Source organism: Balaenoptera physalus, assembly GCF_965194825.1.
Source record: "Balaenoptera physalus genome assembly, chromosome: 20".
Lineage (NCBI taxonomy): Eukaryota > Metazoa > Chordata > Mammalia > Artiodactyla > Balaenopteridae > Balaenoptera > Balaenoptera physalus.
In genome coordinates this window covers 16,364,120-16,386,642 of record NC_138901.1, presented here as the reverse complement: position 1 = coordinate 16,386,642, position 22,523 = coordinate 16,364,120, and the positions used below count along the sequence as shown (strand labels likewise).

General features: G+C 38.9%; 1 pseudogene across 1 annotated transcript; it reads left to right on the top strand.

Moving 5' to 3' along the window:
- Positions 1 to 10,319: 10,319 nt before the first annotated feature.
- LOC309651039 (protein farnesyltransferase/geranylgeranyltransferase type-1 subunit alpha pseudogene) lies at positions 10,320 to 22,066 on the top strand (annotated as a pseudogene). The gene has a single exon. The product of its transcript is annotated as a protein farnesyltransferase/geranylgeranyltransferase type-1 subunit alpha pseudogene (transcript).
- Positions 22,067 to 22,523: the final 457 nt, after the last annotated feature.

The window sequence follows — 22,523 nt, the reverse complement described above, 5'->3', positions numbered from 1 at the left end:
ATGCTCTAGAATTTATCATATATTCTATGAAAAGTCTGGGAACATGGGGCTGTTTATTATTATCATAGAGTTGCTCACAAGAAAGAAGGCTTGAATCTCAACCAGAGAATACAATTAAGATTATATCAGAGCACATTAAATAAAATGAAAAAAGTGTAATAAATGTTTCCCTACTTACAAATCTTTAGATAATCTGTGTATAAACGGCTATTGGTTTGTTTTTGAAACATTGTAAACGATGAGGAGAATAAAATTTAAATGCACTTCATTACAGGAGTGGTTAAATAAATTATGATTTGCATCCTGCTCTGTCACCAGGGCTGTCTTCATGGGCATGTGAGCTATGCAGTCACACAGGGTCCCACACTCAGAAGGGCCTCATGATTTGCTGTTGCCTCTTGAAGCAGAGGAGCTATGAACAAATTGGGTGTCACCATTCCTTGCCACCTCATTCGCAAATAGCATCTGTGATGTTCCATGAGCACAGAATTCTGGTGGACTCGTGATACGTGGGAAATTCAGCAAATTTGTACAAGGTAAGTGTGTTACATGTATGACTGACTAAGCATTGAGAGGCCATGCTTTCCTTTTGAACTAGAACTTGCTCTGAAGCCAGAAAGAAGACAGTTTTCTAAGAAACATGGAAGACCAAGGAGCCATATCATATCATTTCTTACTTGCGTTACTTCTCCGTGTTAGCCAATCACTTATGCTGAAAATGATGACATAGAAGGCGACAAGGCAACCCAGAGTTCCTTTTCCTTTCAGTCCTTCCTTGCTTATCAGGAAGCTGAAAGTAAAGTGTTGGTAGAATGTGCACATATCAAGAAGTGAAATCAAAACATTTGAGTTCATTTATCTAGAGTTCCCATTGTTCTGGTAAGAATAAAATAGACGTGCGAGTACAAGTTACAAAATACAAATTGTATAATTTCGGTGATTCAACATAGGAGTTAAATGCTCTTTAAAACTGGCATTGCACAATATAAAGAAGGATGGTAAATTTCATAATAACGATTTAAGTTTAAAATTTTTCTTTACTTAGATGACATTGAATAGCAAATAAAAAGCACCATGGTGAGACAAGTTAGAGACCATGAAAGAATGGAAAAAGCTTTATATTTTAGTGCCTTTAATGGTACTTTCCCCCTGCTTTTTGAATAAGGGACCCACATTTTCACTTTGCACTGAGCCCCTCAAATTAGATAGCTTGTCCTGTTCGTCACTTATGAATTTTGTGACATTGGGCAAGTTATTTAAACACTCACCTCTGCAAAGTGGGAAGAACAATCATACCTATCTAATAGTATTGTTGAGAGGATTAAATATGCTACTAAGTAAAACTCTTAAAGTTTAGCTATTTTATATTTAATATTATTATCATTATAGCTGTGTTGCTATTATCAAATAGACCATAGAAGAGTATCCAGTCTTAAAAAAGAAAGAGGAAGTCTTTCTTTTACTACATGTACTGCTAGAGAGTGATCTCCAAAATATATTAAGTGAAAAAACAAAAAAAAGGTGTCAAACAATGTTTTTGACATGCTTCCATTTGTGTAAGGAAGGAGACAAAAAAAAATGTCTTACATATGTACTTGCATACACTTAAAACATGTTTCTGGGAGAGGTCACAATTAAATAACACTGGTTGCTTTCAGGGAGGGGAACCGAGCAGCTGGAAGATGAGGTGAGAGGGGAATTTTTCTCTCTTCAAACTTTTGAACCATGTCAAAGTATCACTTATCAAAAAATAAATTAAACATTTTAAACATCTTCTATATTTTATTTTACACAATGCACTGCCAGGCACAGAAGCCTAAATAAATAACTGTTGGCTAAAATATTTCTTTAGAATTTAAAATGGGGGCTTCCCTGGTGGGGCAGTGGTTAAGAATCCTCCTGCCAATGCAGGGGACACGGGTTCGAGCCCTGGTCCAGAAGATCCCACATGCCGCGGAGCAACTAAGCCCGTGCGCCACAACGACTGAGCCTGCGCTCTAGAGCCCGTGAGCCACAACTACTGAGCCTGCGCGCCACAACAACTGAAGCCCGCGCACCTAGAGCCCGTGCTCCGCAGCAAAAGAAGCCACCGCGATGAGAAGCCCGCGCACCGCAATGAAGAGCAGCCCCCACTCTCCGCAACTAGAGAAAGCCCGCACGCAGCAACGAAGACCCAACACAGCCAAAAATAAATATAAATAAAATAAATAAATTGAAAACTATATATTTTAAAAAATTTTTAAAGGGGTAAGATCAGTTATAAGCTCTTTTTTCTCAGTCAGACACAAAGGCGTCTGATGTGACATTCCAAACAAAGTAAAGACAGTAACTACAGTATCTAAAGTAAACTTGTACTTTTCATCCTTGTTTGTCCATACATAGAACCCTGTGTGACACTTTACAGAGAAACTAGAGAAAATCTTGGTGATTAGACAGACCAGGCGAGGTTAAGGAGCTTGCGCTAGTCCCAGATGGACTTGGTTGGTGATAGATTGGGGTGCTTTCCACCTACCAGGTGCTGTACTGGAGGGGCAGCAGTGAAGAGGAAAACCAAATTTCATTTTCACCAAGTAATTATGATACACTGTGATGAGAGTTAGGGTAATGGAGGTTCCTGTGACCATGGGTGCACATATTAGGGGGACAAGCAAATTCTGTCCCTCAGTTTTATTTCCCCAACAACTGCATTGAGATCTTATAATAACAGCTCATGTGTTCTAGTCAAAGATGATACACCAAACCATTATCCAAAAGCCATGTTCCTTAAGTCTGGGTGATCCGTTCACCCGCACCTATGGGCCTCATAGTGCACAATTGATCTGTGAAGATCAGGGGTGAGGATGTAATTTGGGGCCATGTGACTCATGAACAGGAAGTACCAATAACAGTGGTTTTACCATGTAGGATCTTAGGCAAATATTTAATGACTTGATTTCTAAGTTTTCTCAAAATAATACCTACCTCCTAGGGTTGTTGTCAATATTAACACAGGTAAAGCCTTGCACAGAGTAGATGCTCAGTAAAGGTGGCCTGATGCTATTGCTGTTACTGTTCAGTCCTTAGGACTCTGGCCTTCTGGTTTAAAATATGAGAAGAGATGAGATCCTGAGTTGTATGCACTACTCTCACATCCTTTCACTTGTGTTGATTTTCCTTCACAGTATCACATATTTACCACTTCCTTCCCTTCCCACTGTCATCAGCTTAGTTAAGAGATCACTGGATGGTGATATTCAGTAGGACTGGAGTAAAATGCAAGTAGGTATATGTTGACTCTATTTATTCCTAAGTAATAGCACAAGACACTGGGCTGTCCCTCATGAACCCCAGCAGCTGGTTGCTGACTGCTGTTAGCAATTAGGTTTCTGTACATCTAAATCTCTATAGTCATTAAGAAAATAGTTATTGAGCACCTGCCAAGGTGCTAAAGATGCAATGATGATTAAGATGGTGTCCCTGCCTTCAAAGTTTACATGGAAGTGGGGAAGACAAACAAAAACAGACAAAAGCCTTACAATGGAATAAATGCTGAGATAGAGGGAAGCATGGGCGTGAGGTGGGCAAGCAGGGAACGGAGGGAACAGCATGTGCAAAGCCCAGAAGGTGAGAGACAGCAACCACTTTCCAGAAACTGATAGTTCAGTATGGCTGAAGCATGGCGTTCAAGAAAGAAAATTAATTAATCTGGAATAGTGGTCTCAAACTTCAATATGCATTGAAACCACCCTTGTTAAAAGAGCCTCCTGGGCTCCATCCCTGGAGATTCTGATTTAGTGGGTAGGAGTGAGGTCTACTGACCAGAGTGGCCAGTCTGAGGGCCACATTCTGAGAACCACTGATCTAGAGAAGATGAGGGGTAGGATCAACCTGCAGAGAGCCTTGAATATTATGCTGAGAGGTGTATGCTCCACACTTGGGGGCATGGAGAACTTTTTTAAAAAAATTTATTTTATTGACGTATAGTTGATTTACAATGTTGTGTTAGTTTCTGCTGTACAGCAAAGTGATTCAGTTATGCATATATATATTCTTTTTCAAAAATATGGAACGCTTTGCGAATTTGTGCGTCATCCTTGCATAGGGGCCTGCAGGGAGAGCTTTTGAGGAGTTTAAGCCTTCAAGAAATACAGTCACATTTACTTTTTAGAAAAATCACTCTGGATGCAATATGAAAAATTGTTCAGAGAGGATAAGACTGGAGTCCAGGAAAGCAGTTAGGAGGCTGCTGCAGAACCCAGTTGAGAAATCACAAGGACCTGAAATAAGACAATTTGACCTGGGTTATCATTTGACCTGGGTGGCAGCAGCTAATCCATTTGCCTTTAAATGTTTTTGGCTAATGTCTCCTAGGTAGCAGCTTCCACTTTGGGAGAGTTCTGAGTTAGGGAAATAAAGGCAAGCCCTTTGAGCTAGTCCTTCAGGGAGCCACTGGGCAATCAAAACAAACAACCAAGTAGAGTTATACATGTAGTAAACAATCTTATGGTTACCAGGGGGGAAGGGGGGGAGGAATAATTTGGGAGATTGGGATTGACATATACACACTACTATATATAAAATAGATAACTAATAAGGACCTACTGTATAGCACAGGGAACTCTACTCAATACTCTGTAATGGCCTGTATGGGAAAGGAATCTAAAAAAGGAGTGAATATATGTATATGTATAACTGATTCCCTTTGCTGTACAGCAGAAACTAACACAACATTTTAAATCAGTTATACTCCAATAAAAAACAAACAAACAAACAAGTACAGTTCTTTGAGAATAAGGTCCATTCTTCTTCCTTTGGTACTAGGAGTTTATACTGGGAATGCAAGCCGTTGTCTTCTAGATCAACGCTGAGCTGGAGAGAGAAAAATGGGGCTAGACTAAGTTAAAATACCACAAAACTCTCTTACCAAGATCCAGCTGTTTTTTTCTTGATTACTCATTCCCTGGGTTGCTGTAAACTTTTGATTCGTTTTCAGAGTCCCAGTGAGGTTGATTCTGACAGTTTTTGTCAGGTTATTCATTGCTTTTGTGGAGGGACAGACTTTTAGAGTTTGCTACTCTGCCATTTTTGCTGATATTTTGTAGTCTCCAACGAATAAATCTAACACTTCTTTGGTTAAATTTATTCCCTAAGATTCATTGTTGTTGTTTGCTGCTATTGTAAATGGAATTGTTTTCTTAATTTCATTTTCAGGTTGTTCATTGCTAGTGCATAGAAATAGAATTGATTTTTGTATATAGATCTGATATCCTACCACGTTGCTAAACTTGTTTATTAGTTCTAGCAGCTTTAGGATTTCCTCCATGTCATCTGCAAATAAAGATAATTTTACTTCCTCCTTTCCAACTTGGATGCTTTTTCATTCTCTTTCATGTTAATTGCCCTAACTGGGAATTCCAGTACAATGTTGAATAGAAGTGGTGAGAGTGGGCAGCTTTGTTTTGTTCCTGGTTTTAGGAGAAAAACGTTTAGTTAGTATTTCACCACTAAGTATGCTGTTAGCTGTGAGGTTTTCATTAGATGCCCTTTACTGAGTTGAGGAAACTTTCTTCTATTCAGAATTTGTTGAGTGTACATGCTTTTATTTTATGTATGTATTTATTTAAAAGTATTTTAGAGGGGAGGGATAAATTGGGAGACTGGGATTGACATACACATACTACTATATATAAAATAGATAACTAATAAGGACCTATTGACCAGCACAGGGAACTCTACTCAATGCTCTGTAATGGCCTATATGGGAAAAGAATCTAAAAAAGAGTGGATATATGTATTTGTATAACTGATTCACTTTGCTGTACAGCAGAAACTAATAACATTATAAATCAACTCTACTCCAATAAAAATTTTAAAAAATATTTTATGCATTTAAAATGTTATTTTAAGAAGTGGTTCATAGGCCTTGTGAGATTGTCAAAGCATTCCATGGCATGATTATTGTAAGGGACCTCTGCTATACGGCAACATCTTCTGGGGATGAGTGGCAGCTCTAGAGCAGGCTTATGCTTCTCTAGTTTGTCATGGTCCCTACGATCCCCTGTAACATTTTTAATACCTGGGTGCTATGGATTGAATTGTGTCCCTCCAAAATTCATATTGAAGCCCTAAACCCCAAGGTGACTGCATTTAGAGACAGGGTCTCTTTGGAAATAATTAAGGTTAAATGAGGTCATAAAGTTAGGTCCCTGATCCAATAAGTTTAGAGTCCTTATAAGAAGAGACACTGGGACTTACCTGGCGGTCCAGTGGTTAAGACTCTGTGCTTCCATTGCAGGGGGCAATGGTTCGATCCCTGGTTGGGGAACTAAGATCCCGCATGCCTCTCGGCCAAAAAAAACAAAAACAAAAACAAAAAAAAGAAGAGACATCAGAGTGCCCCCTCTCTCTCTCCCTCTCTCTCTCTTTCTCTTAATTTCCCTCCCCCGCCATGTGAGGACATAGCAGGAAGGTGGCCATCTACAGGCCAGGAAGAGAGTCCTCACCAGAAACCAAACACTATCAGAATCTTGATCTTGGATTTTCCAGCCTCTGGAACTGTGAGAAAATACACTTCTGTTGTTTAAGCCATCCAGTCTATGATATTTTGTTATGGCAGCCTGAGCAGACTAAGACACTGGGTCTGCATCACTCAATTTGTATTCTAGTTTGTGACACCGCCCCCAACCCCACCTGGATTAAATGATCGTGAAGGCAAGATCCAAGATTAGTTAGGAAGGAAGCAAAATCAGGATGGGTTTTTAGGGCTTCCCTGGTGGTGCAGTGGTTAAGAATCCGCCTGCCAACGAGGGGGACACGGGTTCGAGCCCCGGTCCGGGAAGATCCCACATGCCGTGGAGCAACTAAGCCCGTGCACCACAACTACTGAGCCTGCTCTCTAGAGCCCGCATGCCACAACTGCTGAGCCCGCAAGCCACAACTACTGAGCCCACGTGCCACAACTATTGAAGCCCGTGCACTCAGAGCCTGTGCTCCACAACAAGAGAAGCCACTGCAATGAGAAGCCTGAGCACTGCGACAGAGAGTGGCCCCCGCTTGCCGCAACTAGAGAAAGCCTGCACGCAGCAACAAAGACCCAACGCAGCCAAAACTAAAATAAATAAGTTTTTAAAAAACCTTAGGGCTTCCCTGGTGGCTCAGTGGTTGAGAATCTGCTTACTAATTCAGGGGACACGGGTTCGAGCCCTGGTCTGGGAAGATCCCACATGCCGCGGAGCAACTAGGCCCATGAGCCACAACTGAGTCTGCGCGTCTGCAGCCTGTGCTCCGCAACAAGAGAGGCCGCGATAGTGAGAGGCCCGCGCACCACGATGAAGAGTGGCCCCCGCTTGCCGCAACTAGAGGAAGCCCTCGCACAGAAACGAAGGCCCAACACAGCCAAATAAATAAATAAATGATAATTAAAAAAAAAAAAAAAACCTTAAAAAAAAAAGATGGGTCTGGTAACTGACTGTACTGCTGAACTGAATGAATAAGCATTTTCAGAACTCTGATGAAAAACTGATGAACTCATAAAAGTGCTAACAAAAGATCAAGATGAAAAAAAACAATTAATTACATGTGACTGAGTGAACTGATGAGGATGAGTGTAATTTTTGTGACTTTCTGTCTGAATTAAAAAAAAAAAATCCCACAAGGACTCAGAGGCAAAGAATATACAAATCAATTTTCACTGCAAAGTAAAGGAGCTGTTACAGTGGGAAAAAAAAAAAAAAAAAAAAAGATGGGTTTTTAAAAAGATTAATAGGATTTCGCCTCTATAAGATGGAAGAACTGAGGACAATGGAAAGAAGTAAGAAAGTTGGAAAGGGTTAAGGTTATGGGTCAGAGAGCTGAATCCTGGAATGGGACTTTCAGAGATGGAACAGGTCCACGGCCTGGCAAGTTCCCTTGCATGGTCGTGGGTGGAAGCTGCTATAGATTCGAAGGTCATTCGAGTTGAAGAAATTGAGGGAAGATGAGGCATACGTGTTTAAGCTAGCCAGGATGAAGGAAAGGAAGATACAAACCTAGGTGACCAAACCATAAGTTTACATGGAGGAATGGCTGGAATGATGGATGATGAGTTGAGGTGGAGAAGCGGGTCTCCTGGCTGGATGACATGAACCTCAGAAGGAAGAGACTGTGCATGGAGGTGGAGGAGCGAAGGTGGAGGGCAGCAGGGGAAGCTATGGGAATTCTACCCTCCTTTAGTGTTCTCTGCATCCACACAAATCTCATCATCTAATAAATAGTGTCCCCTAAAGCGAGTACAACTTGTCTTGATCTCTTTTGTGTGTTTACACATACGTTGCTAATCACAGTCTTGATCTGTGTGCTTCATCACTCATTTTATTGTTCTTTAATCTGCACAGAAGGAGAAAGATATGAAGCAGAGAATAAAATGTGGCTTCGTACAACTGTGACCATCAAATATCCCTTTTTTTGTTGTTGTTTTTTTGTTTTAATCTTTTTAAAAATTTTATTTTATTTTTTCAAATATCCCATGTCTTTAAGAACAGTCCATATTTCAGCTATTTGGTGTCTTGTTAAAGGCATGTACTATGGAATACGTCCTGAAGTTTTGATTTGCATATATGGTTATTATTTTATCTGGAGTGATCCACTAGGGATGGAGCCTGTGTTTTTAAAATTTGGGTTAGAAACTCTAGAGTTTCCAAAGGGCGATCCTGGATGCCTTCCCCATTCTAAAATGTCTATTGCTAATCAGTGGCTAAGGGGGACCTAGGCCATTCTGAGATGTACTTAAGATAGGAGGCAGCTGGGAGGAAAGCCCCCTGGAAAAAAGGTAGGGCCTGTGGATCTGGGGGTCAGACCATTCTTGAAAGGAGTGTGTCAGCATTAAAAATAAAGTCAGAAAAATAAAGATCAATAGCCACTATAGTCTGCCCTGGGAGGTGTTGTAGACACAGGTCAGATTTTCAGGGAAGTCCAGTTAGAGTCAGGGCAGAAACTGAAGAAAGGAACTACTAGTTCGAGGAACAAGGACCATTTAGAGCAGAACTAGTCTAAGAGACTTGTTGGGGTTTGCAAGAAGATGTAGTTTTCTAGAAGCTGAACAGGGCAGTGTCAGACTAGGGGGTCTTGTCTCAGCTGTGCTTGACGCAGGTTTTCTCTTTATGCCCCTTCCTAATAAAGGTAACGGATGCCTCTGGCACTGCAGTTGCCTTTTACTTTGGTCTCCTGGATGACCGTGACTTTTATTCCCACTCATGTCTGGTCCTAGGTTAACTCTCTAGATGAACAAAAAGCTGACTGACCAATTAACCTAATTATCAATTCACCAAAATCTTTTTTTAAAATGAAATATAATTGACACGTAACATTTATCTTAGTCATAACATAATATTACAAATATATTCATTTTATAAAATTAATAAATTAAAATGTAATAATTTTATAAATTAAAGGTATATTTATAAACATATTATTTATAAATAATAAAAATATTTTTATTAATAACATATATTTTAAGGCAATTCCTGTTTTGCTGAAGCTGCTAAATGTTCAAAGCATTTTGAAACAGAAACATTTTTAGGGGAATTCCCCGGTGATCCAGTGGTTGGGACTCCGTGCTTTCACTGCCGAGTGCGAGGGTTCAATCCCTGATCAGGGAACTAAGATCCCACAAGGCGCGAGGTGCAGCCAGAAAAAAAAAAAAATTTTTTTTTTAATATATTATAATTTTTTGTCTCCTCAGGGTTATTCTCTTCTTTTTTAAACATTTATTTGAAATATAATACATGTGCAGAAAAGAATTATATGTACAGTTTAACAGATAGTGATAAAGCAAACACCTGTGTAACCAACACCATTATTAGCATCATGAAAGGCCCTTTGACTCTTCTGGATCACAGTACACTCCCCTCTCCTAGGGTTACAACTCTCATGACTTTTGTAGTAAATACTTTTCTTGCTTTTCTTTATACTTCCACCAACTGTGCATGTATCCCTAAACATAGTTTAGTTTTGTCTTTTAAAATTGTTATATAAATAGAATTATATATGTATTATTATTATTTTTTTTTTAAATTTATTTTTATATTTATTTTTGGCTGTGTTGGGTCTTCGTTTCTGTATGAGGGCTTTCTCTAGTTGCAGCAAGCGGGGGCCAATCTTCATCGCGGTGCGCGGGCCTCTCACTATCGCGGCCTCTCTTGTTGCGGAGCACAGGCTCCAGACGCGCAGGCTCAGTAGTTGTGGCTCACGGGCCTGGTTGCTCCGCGGCATGTGGGATCTTCCCAGACCAGGGCTCGAACCCGTGTCCCCTGCATTGGCAGGCAGACTCTCAACCACTGCGCCACCAGGGAAGCCCCATATGTATTATTTTAACATTGTATCTTGAAATAAAGACTTACAGAAAAGTTGCAAAAATAATACAAAGAATTACCATCCATTCTTCTTTGAGATTCCTCAAATGTTAACATTTTACAAAGTTTGTTATAATTTTCTTTCTCTCTCTCTCCACACGCACGCACACAGATTTTTTTTTTTCAGAACTGTTGGAGAATAAATTGCAGATATAATGTCCCTTTACCCATAAATACTTGTTTTGCCTAAAAATAAGGCTATTATCTTCTATCATAGCGCAGTTACCAAAATCAAGAAATTAATATTGACACTACTATTTAATCTGTTGACCTTATTTGAATTTTGCCAGTTGTCTCACTAATGTGCTTTATAGGAAAAGAACATTAAAAAAAATAACTTCTGGTCCAGGATCCAATCCAGCATCACACATTGCCTTTTCTTGTCAATTTAGTCTCCTTTAATCTGGAAGAGTTCTTTAGTCTTTGTCTTTCATAACCTTGACACTTTTGAAGATTACAGGTTACTTACTATGTACAATGTCCCTCAGTTTGAATTTGTCTGGTATTTCCTCATAATTAGATTCAGGTTATGCATTTTTGGCAGGAATATCATATCCAGAAGTGATGCTGTATACTTCTCCATGCATCCTATCAGGAAGCACATGGTATCTACTTGTCCCGTCGCTGATGTTAATTTTGATCACGTGGTTAAGGTGGCCTCGGCCGAGATTTCCCACTCTAAAGTTATTAATTGTAGGGAATTCCCTGGCGGTCCAGTGGTTAGGACTCCTTGCTCTCACTGCTGAGGGCCCAGGTTCAATCTGTGGTCAGGGAAATAACATCCCACAAGCTGTGCAGTGTGGCCAAGAAAAAAAAAAAATTGTTAATTGTGATGCGAAAATAATGTGTCTTGTGGGGAGGGACTTTGAGACTATGTACATATCCTGTTTCTCATCGAACTTCTGCCTATTAGTTTCAGCATTCAGTGATCATTCTGGCCCCAAACAATTATTACTATGGTGGTTGCCAAGTAGTGATAGGTATTGTTTTGTTTCTTACTTTTTTGTTTGTAAAATTCATTTGTATTTTTGTGTCTAATTCTAGTTTATACCATTCCATCATTTGAATTATACCATCATTTATTTATAATTTTATTGGTGATAGACATTTGGGGTATTTATACTTTTAGGTAATTTAAAAAAATCTGTAATGAACATTTTGTACATAGATCCTGGTGCATATAATAACACACCTATCTAGGGCCACTATCGTTGCCACTAGCCACATGTAGCTATTGAGCACTTCAAGTGTGGTTAGTCCAAATTGAAATGTGGCATAAGTGTAAAATACATACCACATTTCAGGACTTTCCTGGCAGTCCAGTGGTTAAGACTCTGCACTTCCAGTGCAGGGGGCACAGGTTTGATCCCTGGTTGGGGAAAAAAGGTCCCACATGCCATGTGGTGTGGCCAAAAAACAAACAAACAAGAAACCCATACCACATTTCAAAGACTTAATATGAAAATAAAGTAAAATATTTTATTCATGTTTATGCTCATTACATGTTCGTATGATATTTTGGATTTTGGGGTTAAATAAAATATACAAAACCCCCTTACAGGGATGAATAAGACTTGCTTCATCCAAGGACACTTTCCCTTTCTGAGCCAGCCTGCATCCAGTGACTGGTCAACATGGGGGTATGAAGTCCTGTCTCCTTGCCCCAACTCAGGACCACTCTAAATGTCCACCCACTACAATGTTTATAAATATTTGTAATATTTATTCCTTCCCCTAAAAGTGAACTTGTTTTGAGTTTTTTCCACCTCATTTTGTCAAATTGTAAACATGTTCGTTAAAAATGTCATAAGCATAATTACGTAAAACTTATTTTTGAATATATTTTTGAGAAAAGTTTCTAAAAAGTGGAAAATACGTTTTTACCTGGAAATTGAGTAAACAAGGTGTTTGTGTTCCTAAGAAAGCCTATGGAATTACTCATAGGATCTATGCTAAGACTCATGGCTACTGAAACTCCACAGCTCCCCTAGTCAATGTTTTAGTACAAATGCCTGGCCTCCAGAGAGTTTTCCAGCATTGAGCAAAGCATCAGACTCCCATGGGAGGGTGTCAAGTTGAGTTTTCTGCAGAAAACTGCAACATCCATACCAGATTGTTAGGTGGCTCCAACCTTCTCGTGCAGAATGGAGGAAGAAAATTTTGCTAGCAGAGGCCACAGACATACAGTACTGGACTACTATACTTTTCAAGGTACTGTACTGTAAGATTTAAAATGTTTTCTTTATTTTTTGCTTGTTTTATGTGTTATTTGTGTGAAAAGTATTATAAACCTATTACAGTACGGTACTATATAGCTGATTGTGTTAGTTGGGTACCTAGGCTGACTTCGCTGGACTTAATAAACAAATTGGACTTACGAATGCGCTCTTGGAATGGAACTCATTCGTATGTAGGGGACTTACTCTATTGGCTAGGAATCTGCAGTGGCTGAGATAGAGAGGGACTGGATCTTCAGATAAGATTATGTGTCCCTTTCATCCATGCCCTTCTCTATTGTTTTGCTCCCTGCTTAACTTGCTGAAGGAAAAAGGATGTCAATTTGCATTAAACAAGTGTGGTGCTTTCAGTAACTTCTCTTGTTTTGCCTACCTTTTGACATTATGAACCCAAGAGTCTCAGGTTTAACCTTGAGTCAATACTCCTAAAATATCTAGCTTCAGAACTGCCCAGTCAGCTGAGGCTCTCACTGAGACTTCATCATAGCTCAACGTCTCCCTCTGCTCAACCTGCTTCCTTTCCTTCTCTTCCGTAGATGTTGATCCCAAGAACATTCCCTAATAAAAGCTTTGTACATTAATTTTTGTTTCAGAGTCTCCTTCCTGGGGACCTCAGCCTGCGACAGTTCACTTCAACCATTTCTTGGGAAGCCCCACCGAAGTGAGGGCATAAATGAAGAGGAAGGCATTGGATACAGGAAACAGGAGAACCATCATAAAGGAAGAGCAAAGGGAATCTCTAGGATGATGGTAAAGAGAAAGCTAAGGATGCAACTAACAGGAGGCAACCAGTCCAGATAGAAGCAGTTCTGAAAGCTACAGAAGATACTTCAAGATGATGAAATCGATAGCATAACTGATACAGTTGAACATGTTGAGAGGAGATTTGGACAAATGGTAAAGAGTTTGGAGTTGAATTAATTATAAGTATTTAAAAGTTAACAATGAGAAACAAGGCAAATAATCTAGGGAAAACAAAAAAGTTGTACAGGGAAGAAAATCACAGTGTTATATTGGCTCAGTTGTGAACAGGGTTTAAAAAGTGATGAAATTGTAAACCTTGAATATTGCTCTGGCCACAATTATAATTATATTGAAGGCAGACTAGGAAGATTATTTATGTAGGGAGAAACGATGTAGGAAATATAAATCTTCATTCTCCTCAGTGGCAGTCAGTAGATAACTCCTAAAATTGAAAAATCAAACGTTGCATTCGGAGAATACAGATAAATACTAAGAGAATCTGGTAAAGGAGATGAAAGTGATTCCCTCTGGGGAAGAGACTGCTCTTTTTTACAAGTGTGAAAACCTTTTTCACTATTCAAACCATAGGAATGTCTGCCTTTGATAAGAATAAATGGAATAGGGGCGGGGCCTCCGCCGCCTCCTCCGCTGCGGGCAGAGGAGAGATGGCGGCCGCCGACAGCTTCGGGGCGGCTGCGCAGGGCGGGGAGCCTGGTCAGCCCGACACGCAGCCGCCCCAGCCGCATCCCTCGCCGCCCCAGCCGCCGCAGGAAGAGGCGGCGGCGTCCCCTATGGACGAAGGGTTCCTGAGCCTGGACTCGCCCACCTATGTCCTGTACAGGGACAGGGCAGAAGGGGCTGATAGAGATCCAGTGCTGCAGAATGATGGCCCCAATGCAGCGGTCCAGATCATTTATAGTGAAAAATTTCAAGATGTTTATGATTATTTCCGGACTGTCCTGCAGCGTGACGAGAGAAGTGAACGGGCTTTTAAACTAACCAGAGATGCTATCGAGTTAAATGCAACCAATTACACAGTGTGGTATTTTCGGACAGTTCTCTTAAAGTCACTTCAAAAGGATCTACATGAGGAAATGAACTACATCACGGCAATAATTGAGGAACAGCCCCCAAAACTATCAAGTTTGGCAGCACAGGCGAGTGCTCGTGGAATGGCTGAGAGACCCATCTCAGGAGCTTAAGTTTATTGCTGATATTCTTAATCAGGATGCAAAGAATTATCACACCTGGCAACATCGACAATGGGTTATTCAGGACTTTAACTTTTGTGATAATGAGCTGCAGTATGTAGACCAACTTCTCAAAGAGGATGTGAGAAATAACTGTCTGGACCCAAAGATAGTTCGTAATTTCTAGCACCACGGGCTACAATGATCGTGCTGTATTGAAGAGAGAGGTCCAGTACACTCTGGAAACGATCAAACTAGTACCACATAATGAAAGTGCATGCAACTATTTGAAAGGGATTTTGCAGGATCGTGGTCTTTCCAAGTATCCCAACCTGTTAAATCATTTACTTGATTTACAACCAAGTCACAGTTCCCCCTAATTGCCTTTCTCGTGGACATCTATGAAGACATGCTAGAAAACCAATGCGACAACAAGGAGGACATTCTTAGTAAAGCATTAGAGTTATGTGAAATCCTAGCTAAAGAAAAGGACACTATAAGAAAGGAATATTGGAGATATATTGGAAGATCCCTTCAAAGCAAACACAGCACAGAAAGTGACCCATCTACAAATGTACAGCAATAACACCATCTAGAAGACTTGATGGGATGCTTTTATTTTTCTAAGAGACTCTAATGCAGGAGTTAAAAACCAGAGCGATCATTCCCTTTGCCTGTGGTGTAAAACGTACATTACCCAGGTACTGCTTTTTAACATGAACTCAGTGTGATGCTCCTTGGGTGCTGCTGCTATTCAGACTAGTTCTAAGTAATTTGATTCTTGTTAAGCAGAGTAATTCAGGGGAGGGAGAAGAAACAGGAAGTCCCCAAAGGAACTTCTGTAGCCTTTCAACATTTACTGCAACCCCTTAGCATCAACTCCCCCTAAACGGTGTATGTCAAGATTTGCAGGGTTAATGTTTGCAGGTAATGCATATGTAAAGGATATGTGTCACTTACATTTCGGTTCAGAAAGCAGGGAATGCAATTGTTACATTAGAGCTGCTCTGCTACACTCACAGTATCTTGCTATCACTGTAACCAACTAATGCCAAAAGAATGGTTTTGTAATAAAATTATGGCTGTATCCTAAAAAAAAAAAAAAAAAAAAGAATAAATGGAATACAATGGACTACTGCGCAGCCATAAGAAAAGAACGAAATAATGCCATTTGCAACAACATGGACGCAACTAGAGATTCTCATACTAAGTGAAGTCAGTCAGAAAGAGAAAGACAACTACCATATGATATCACTTATATGTGGAATCTAAAATATGTCACAAGTGAACCTATCTATGAAACAGAAAGAGACTCACAGACATAGAGAACAGGCTTGTGGTTACCAAGGGGGAGGGATGGACCCGGAGTTTGGGGTTAGTAGATGCAAACTATTACATGTAGAATGGATAAACAACAAGGTCCTACCGTATAGCACAGGGAACTACATTCAATATCCTGGGATAAACCCTAATGAAAAAGAATATAAGAAAGAATGTATATATGTGTATAACTGAGTCACTTTGCTGTGCAGCAGAAATTAACACATTGTAAATCAACTATACTTCAATAAAAAATAAATTAAAAAAGTAAAAATACATTTTTTAAAAAGGAAAACATCATACCTATCTTAGGAGTGTTTATACCACATATGCAGGATAGTTGGAATCTAAAAAATCTAGCAGTGTCATTTACCACAGTTACAGAGTAAAGAACAAAGACTACATGGTCAAAAAAACTTATTTGGAAATAATTTCAAACTTTCAAGAGTTGCAAAACTAAAAATAATACAGAGAATACTCTTTACACAGATTCACCTCTTATTATTTACCTTATTTGCTCTCCTCTCTCTCTTTATATGTATATATGTGTATATATATATATATATGTATACAAATATGTACATACACATATACTTATATATGCATGTGTTTTTATATTTAATTATATATCTATGTATAGAATTATATATGTGAAACTTTTTCTGAAACTTTCATGGGTAAATTTTAAATATCATGGTCCTTTACCACTTAAATACTTCAGTGGTTATTTCCTAAAAATAGGAATATTCTCTTACATAACAACAGCACATACATTTACAGTTCATAAATTTATAATACTTTAATCTACCATCCATATTCCAAACTAGTCAGCTGACTTAGTGATGTTCTTTATAGCCTTTTTTTCTCTCCAAGACAGGATCCAGTCTACAGTCAGGTATTCAATTGTCATGTCTTCAACCTCCTTTAATTTGGAATATTTCCACAGACAACTTTTATGACATTAACATTCTTGAAGAGTGTATTGCCCCACTCCGATGCTTTGTATTTGTTTTTAACATAGAATATTCTTTATTTTGTATTTGTTCAATGTTTCCTTTTTTTAAACTTAAGTTATGCATTCTTGGCTGGAATACTGTATAGCTGAGGTTGTGTCTCTCTCAGGATATCCCATCTGGAGGCACAAAATAATAGTCTGTCTTTCATTAGTGATGTAATTTTGGCTATCCAGTAGAGGTGTTGTCTAATTTCTCCAATACTAATTCTTTTTTCTCCTTTGCAATTAATAAGATGTATATGGGGAGACAATTTAAAACCACGCAAATATAGTACTTCTCATCCAAATCTCCCACTAGATTTAGCATTCATTGTTGATTCTTGCCTGATTCAATCTCTACTGTATAATGGTTACAGAATGAGTCCAGCATTGCCTCTGGATCTACAATCTTCGGCCATGGGCCTGACATTGCGAACCCAGTGGGTCCAGAAGGCAGAACATGGAGCCAAAGGGGATTATTCTCAAGCCTTAAGGTCTAATGAAATTTGCCCCATTAAGTTTTGGACTTACTTGGGACATATCACTCCTTTCTTTTTTCCTGTTTCTCCCTTTTGGAATGAGAATGTCTGTCCTATGCCTGTCTCAGTATTGTATCTTGGAAACACATAACTTGTTTGGTTTCACAGGTTCACAGATGGAGAGGAATCTGCCTCAAGATGAATTGTACCTTGGGACTTCCCTGGAGGTCCAGTGGTTGAGATTTCGCCTTCCAATGCAGGGGGTGCGGGTTCAATCCCTGGTCAGGGAGCTGGGATCTCACATGCCTCTCAGCTAAAAAGCCAAGGCATAGTACAGAAGCAATGTTGTAACAAATTCAATAGAGACTTTAAAAATGGTCCACATCAAAAATAAAAAAGTTAAAAAAAAAAAAAAAGGATGAACTGTACCTCAGGTCTCACCCATATCTGATTTAGATGATATTTGGATGAGACTTTGGAGTTGATGCCAGAACCAGTTTAGACTTTTGGGCTGTTGGGATGGAATAAATGTATTTTGCAAGTGAGAAGGACATGAATTTTGGGGGGAAAGAGGGAGAATCTAGTGGACTGAATGTTTATGTCCTCTCAAAATTCATGTGTTGAGATACTAACCCCCAATGTGATGGTATTAAGAGGTGGGGCCTTAGGAAGTGATTAGGGCATGAGGGCAGAACCCTCATGAAAGGAATTAGTTCACGTATAGAAGAGACCCTAGAGAGGTCCCTTTCCTCTTCTGCCATGTGAGGACATACCTAGAAGACCACCATTTATGAACCAGGAAGTGGGCCTTCATCAGACACCGAATCTGCTAGCACCTTGATCTTGGACTCCACAACCTCCAGAACTGTGAGAATGTTGTTCAAGCCACCCAGTCTGATATTTTTGTTACAGCAGACTGTATGCCCTACCTTTCCTCCTTTCTTTGCTCTTTATTTATTTTATTAATTATTGATATGGGCTCATGAATTCCTATTTTCTCCAATAGCATTATTGTACTTGATTTTGGGAGGATCAAATCTATCAAGTTTGGCCAGTCAAGTTGGCTCCTGTGTCCTTGTGACATGCCTCCAACTCCAACTGAATATTGTCAAGTTTTGAATTTTTACCCATCTGTTCGGTGAGAAATTGTATCTCTATGTAGTTTTTTTTTTTTTAATATTTATTTATTTTGGCTACGCCAGATCTTCGTTGTGGCATGCGGGCTTCTTAGTTGCGGCATGCAAACTGTTAGTTGCTGCATGCATGCGGGATCTAGTTCCCTGACCAGGGACTGAACCCGGGCCCCCTGCATTGGGAGCGCGGAGTCTTACTCACTGGACCACCAGGGAAGTCTCTGTATCTCTATGTAGTTTTAATTTGCATGTATCTTACTGAGTGAATTTGAACTTTTCATGTTTAAGGGGCATTTTAAAAATCTTTTCGTGTATTGTGTTGTTCATGTCTTTCCCTCTCTCAAAATTAAAAAAATTATTTTTTTACACATTAGGGGAATTATCCCTTTATCTGTGACATACAGGCAAATATTTCTTCCCAGTGTGTCATTTGTCTTTTTTTTGGTCATGCAAAATGTTTTTAATGTAGTCAAATTTATCAATGCTTTTTGTTAATTTTTTTTTTCCAATTTAAGGTGACATTTCACTTCCTCATATGCTTTTAAAAGGATATTTTTCTTTAGCTTTGCAGTTGTTTGGGGGAGTCTTTTTTATCAGCAGAAAGCCTTTAATTTACGTTTGCTGGCTTTTTGCAATAGTTTTGTATGGACGGGGATCGCTTTGCTCTATTCCCAATCATTTCATGGGCAGGATTCCTAGTTTGAGAGCTTTTTTGCAGTTTCAGCATCTTGCTGGTAGGGGTGGGAAGAATGATGTGCTTTCTCTTTTCTGCCAGTCTTTTATTTCCCCTTTTTCCTTTCAATGCCTCTTTTTCATACCTTATTCTCCTGCAGAAACACTGCTTGTATGAGGCTGCCACTCTGGTCCCAGACATTTTCAAACCTTTCCCTGAAGTGAGGGCTATAATCTACCAAGTCCCAACCTGTGTTAGGTATTTTACATTTGTTTCCTTTTTTCCCCCGAAGATTCTGGGCTTCCTGTAATAAGTCTTCTACTCCATTCTGCTCTGTCCATGGAGAGATTTAGCCTTTTTCCTCACTTTCTGTGACCACAGGCTAATGGTGATAGCAGGATCCCTACTGGAAAATTTCCCCTCTACTTACAGGTAATTTGAAATTATAGTATTCTCTTAATAATGAAGGCATGAACCATGTACAGTTTTGTTCTAGTTGATTTTATGGTTGTTTTGGGAGAGGGACAGATTTGTAATCAGGTTAAGTGCCATTGTTTTCCAGCCCTAGGAGTCTCAATATGCTTTTTTCTTATCAGACATACATTTCAGCACCCAGTCACGATGTAAACCATTGAAAACTAGCGATGGAAAGGAGGTATCTTAATTATCAGTGGTTATAAATGGTAGTTGAAGTGAGAGATGTGTTGGAATTGGCAATGCGATTAACAAAGGGAACATATTGCACATTAGTGGTTTTAGATTATGTCGAGTTGAAAGTTTGAGAAAATTAAGATGCGTTTTCTTTAAGACTCGGAATAAAACAATGAGTGCTTGATATTATGGCTGCTACTGCTCAGTACAATATTGGTGATCCCAGCCAGAGCAATTAAAAAGAAAAAAGAAACGAGGTATTTTACACAAGGATTAAAAAGGAATTAATGTCAGGAATTCCCTGCTCAAATAGAAACCCTACAAATTCTTAGAATAAGAAAGTTCACTAAGTTTTTAGGATCAACTGACAAAAAGCGTTACCCTCTCTACAGCAGTGTGGTAGGTGCTCTTGGCTGCTAAGCCAACAGCCATTCCCCCTTCTTCGCTAACAAAATCTCTGGGTCCAAACACAGATCACAGTGTATCTAAACCAGTCATGGCAAACCCAGTCCCTTTTACCAGATTCTAAAATTTACCAAGTATCCCTTGCAGCTAAGGATGATTATTTGACCCAGTCCTGGCCAAAAATACGTAAGCAAATGTGTGCCAAGCTGTTCCTGGGAAAGATTTTCCTCTTTTTGCAAATGCTTTGGTTTCTCTAAGACTTAGTTTCCTCTTGTATAAAACAGGTAATACACGCCTTACCTTATAAGGCTGTAAAGATGAAATGAGATTATTCTTATATCAAAGTGATCCATAAATCCTAAATAAAAAGCAGATAAATGCTAGCATTTTTCAAGATATGCAAATGATTATGGGCACAGATTTATAGCATCGACTGGTATAAGGGCTGCAAACTGGCATAAGTTTAAGGAGTGCTGTTATATACAAAGAAATCCCTTTACCCAATCAAGTCTCTTCATTATTAGGAAACTAAGAACTGATGAATTTTTATTCTTGTGTAGCACCTTGCCCAGTGATGTATTAACTCACAAAGTATTGAGAAAAATCTGACACCTCAGACTACATGTTATTTGGGGTGATTTGCAGATAGTTATGCCAGTATAGCTGTAAGTTCTCGTTCAGGGGTTGCAGGATATAAAATGTCAGATTATATGTATAGTATATAGTATATGTGTATCTATGTGTTTCTATTTGTGATGTTTCTATAACATCACCTCCACCCTGATAATACCACTGTGTATTTGTACAGTGCTTTAGTTTGACAAAGCACTTCCATGCTTTAACACATATGATCCTCAGTCCTCTGTGGGATAAGAAGGGTAGATCTGATATTCTTTGTATTGATGAGAAAAAAAGTTTAATTGTTCAGGGTCACACAGCAACTAACGGGCAAAGTCTACATTCCCTAGATATCAGTCTAGTGCTTTTTAAAAATACATGATTAGAAACCTTAATTCTACTTCATTGTTCTTCTTTGCTCCCACTGTTACTTACTCTTTTTCTTATTCCAACTCCAGTGATGCATTATGCATTTGAATTTTCTTCTCAAATATAGCTTTTAGCCTCAAATTGAAAATTCCATTTTGAGGGTGTTGAATAAAAAGAATCCTTGTGTTAAGGGAAATTGGTAATAAAAAAAAAAAAGTAAGAATGGAAGGAAAATCAAGGACTTAAAATTTCCTACTTTAAAGCAAATTCTAGTTACTCAAGAAAGGGATACCGCTTTCAGTTTCAGTGTGAAAAGTACAGAGGCAGGATACACGTAAAAGCCCCTTCAAAGGACTAAGCATATAATAGATTTAAATCTACAGTTAGTAATAAAGTTTCCTTTGTAAAACCCGAACTTCTGTGATACTCAATGTCAAAATGCTAGGGAGGACACTTGAGACTTAACATTAGATATGATCTGAAACTTCCAGAGAAGTCCAAAACTAAGTAAAAGGTTTTGAACATACACAAAAGCCAAAAGTGTCCAGCTCTATCATTTAATAGTTGAGTCTTGGTTTTCTCTTTTGTAAAATGCAGTAGCATCTACCTTATAGGGTTGAGGACTGAAAATACTGTACACAAGGTAAGTAACACGGTACACATGGCAAGAACTCACTAAACATATTTAGCAAAGTTTGCCCTTCTGAACCTTCATGAACCATTAATTAGAGGCTAAACAAACCAAAGAATACTTCCTACCTACACTTCTAGTTATCCCTACCCTGCTGACAGCAAATGGCCGGTCCTAGGGAAGGTTACGGTCTGAGTCATTCCTTCTCACCTGCCCAGCGCACCTCACTTTGTGTCTTTTTCCCTATTGCTACCCTTTTTTTTTTTTTTTTTTTTTTTTACCCTTTCTTCATGTCTGAACAAAACCCTTCAGCTCTCTACCCTTTTTCCAAGATATCAAACTAGAGTAAAATTTGGTTTCTATATTCTACTTCTTTCAGATCTTGATATTTAAAATTGATTCTGATTAGAACAAAAAAGCTGTGTGTCCCTTTCAAAGGAATTTCAGAAATCACATGATTAAAGAATAATAAGCAGCTGACTCGCAAAGTAGCAGCTGCTGGCAAGGGACTTTTGTAGTTTGGGAAAAATACATTCTAAAAGTTACCATTTTTTGGTCACAATATTTATTTTGACATTCCAAATAATACTAAAAAAAAGGTGTGAGTTAAAAAAAAAAAAAATATATATATATATATTAGAAGAGGGTGTAACTTAAAAAAAAATAGAGAAACACTGCCCTAGACTTTTGTGGAACATAAAACTGTAATCTT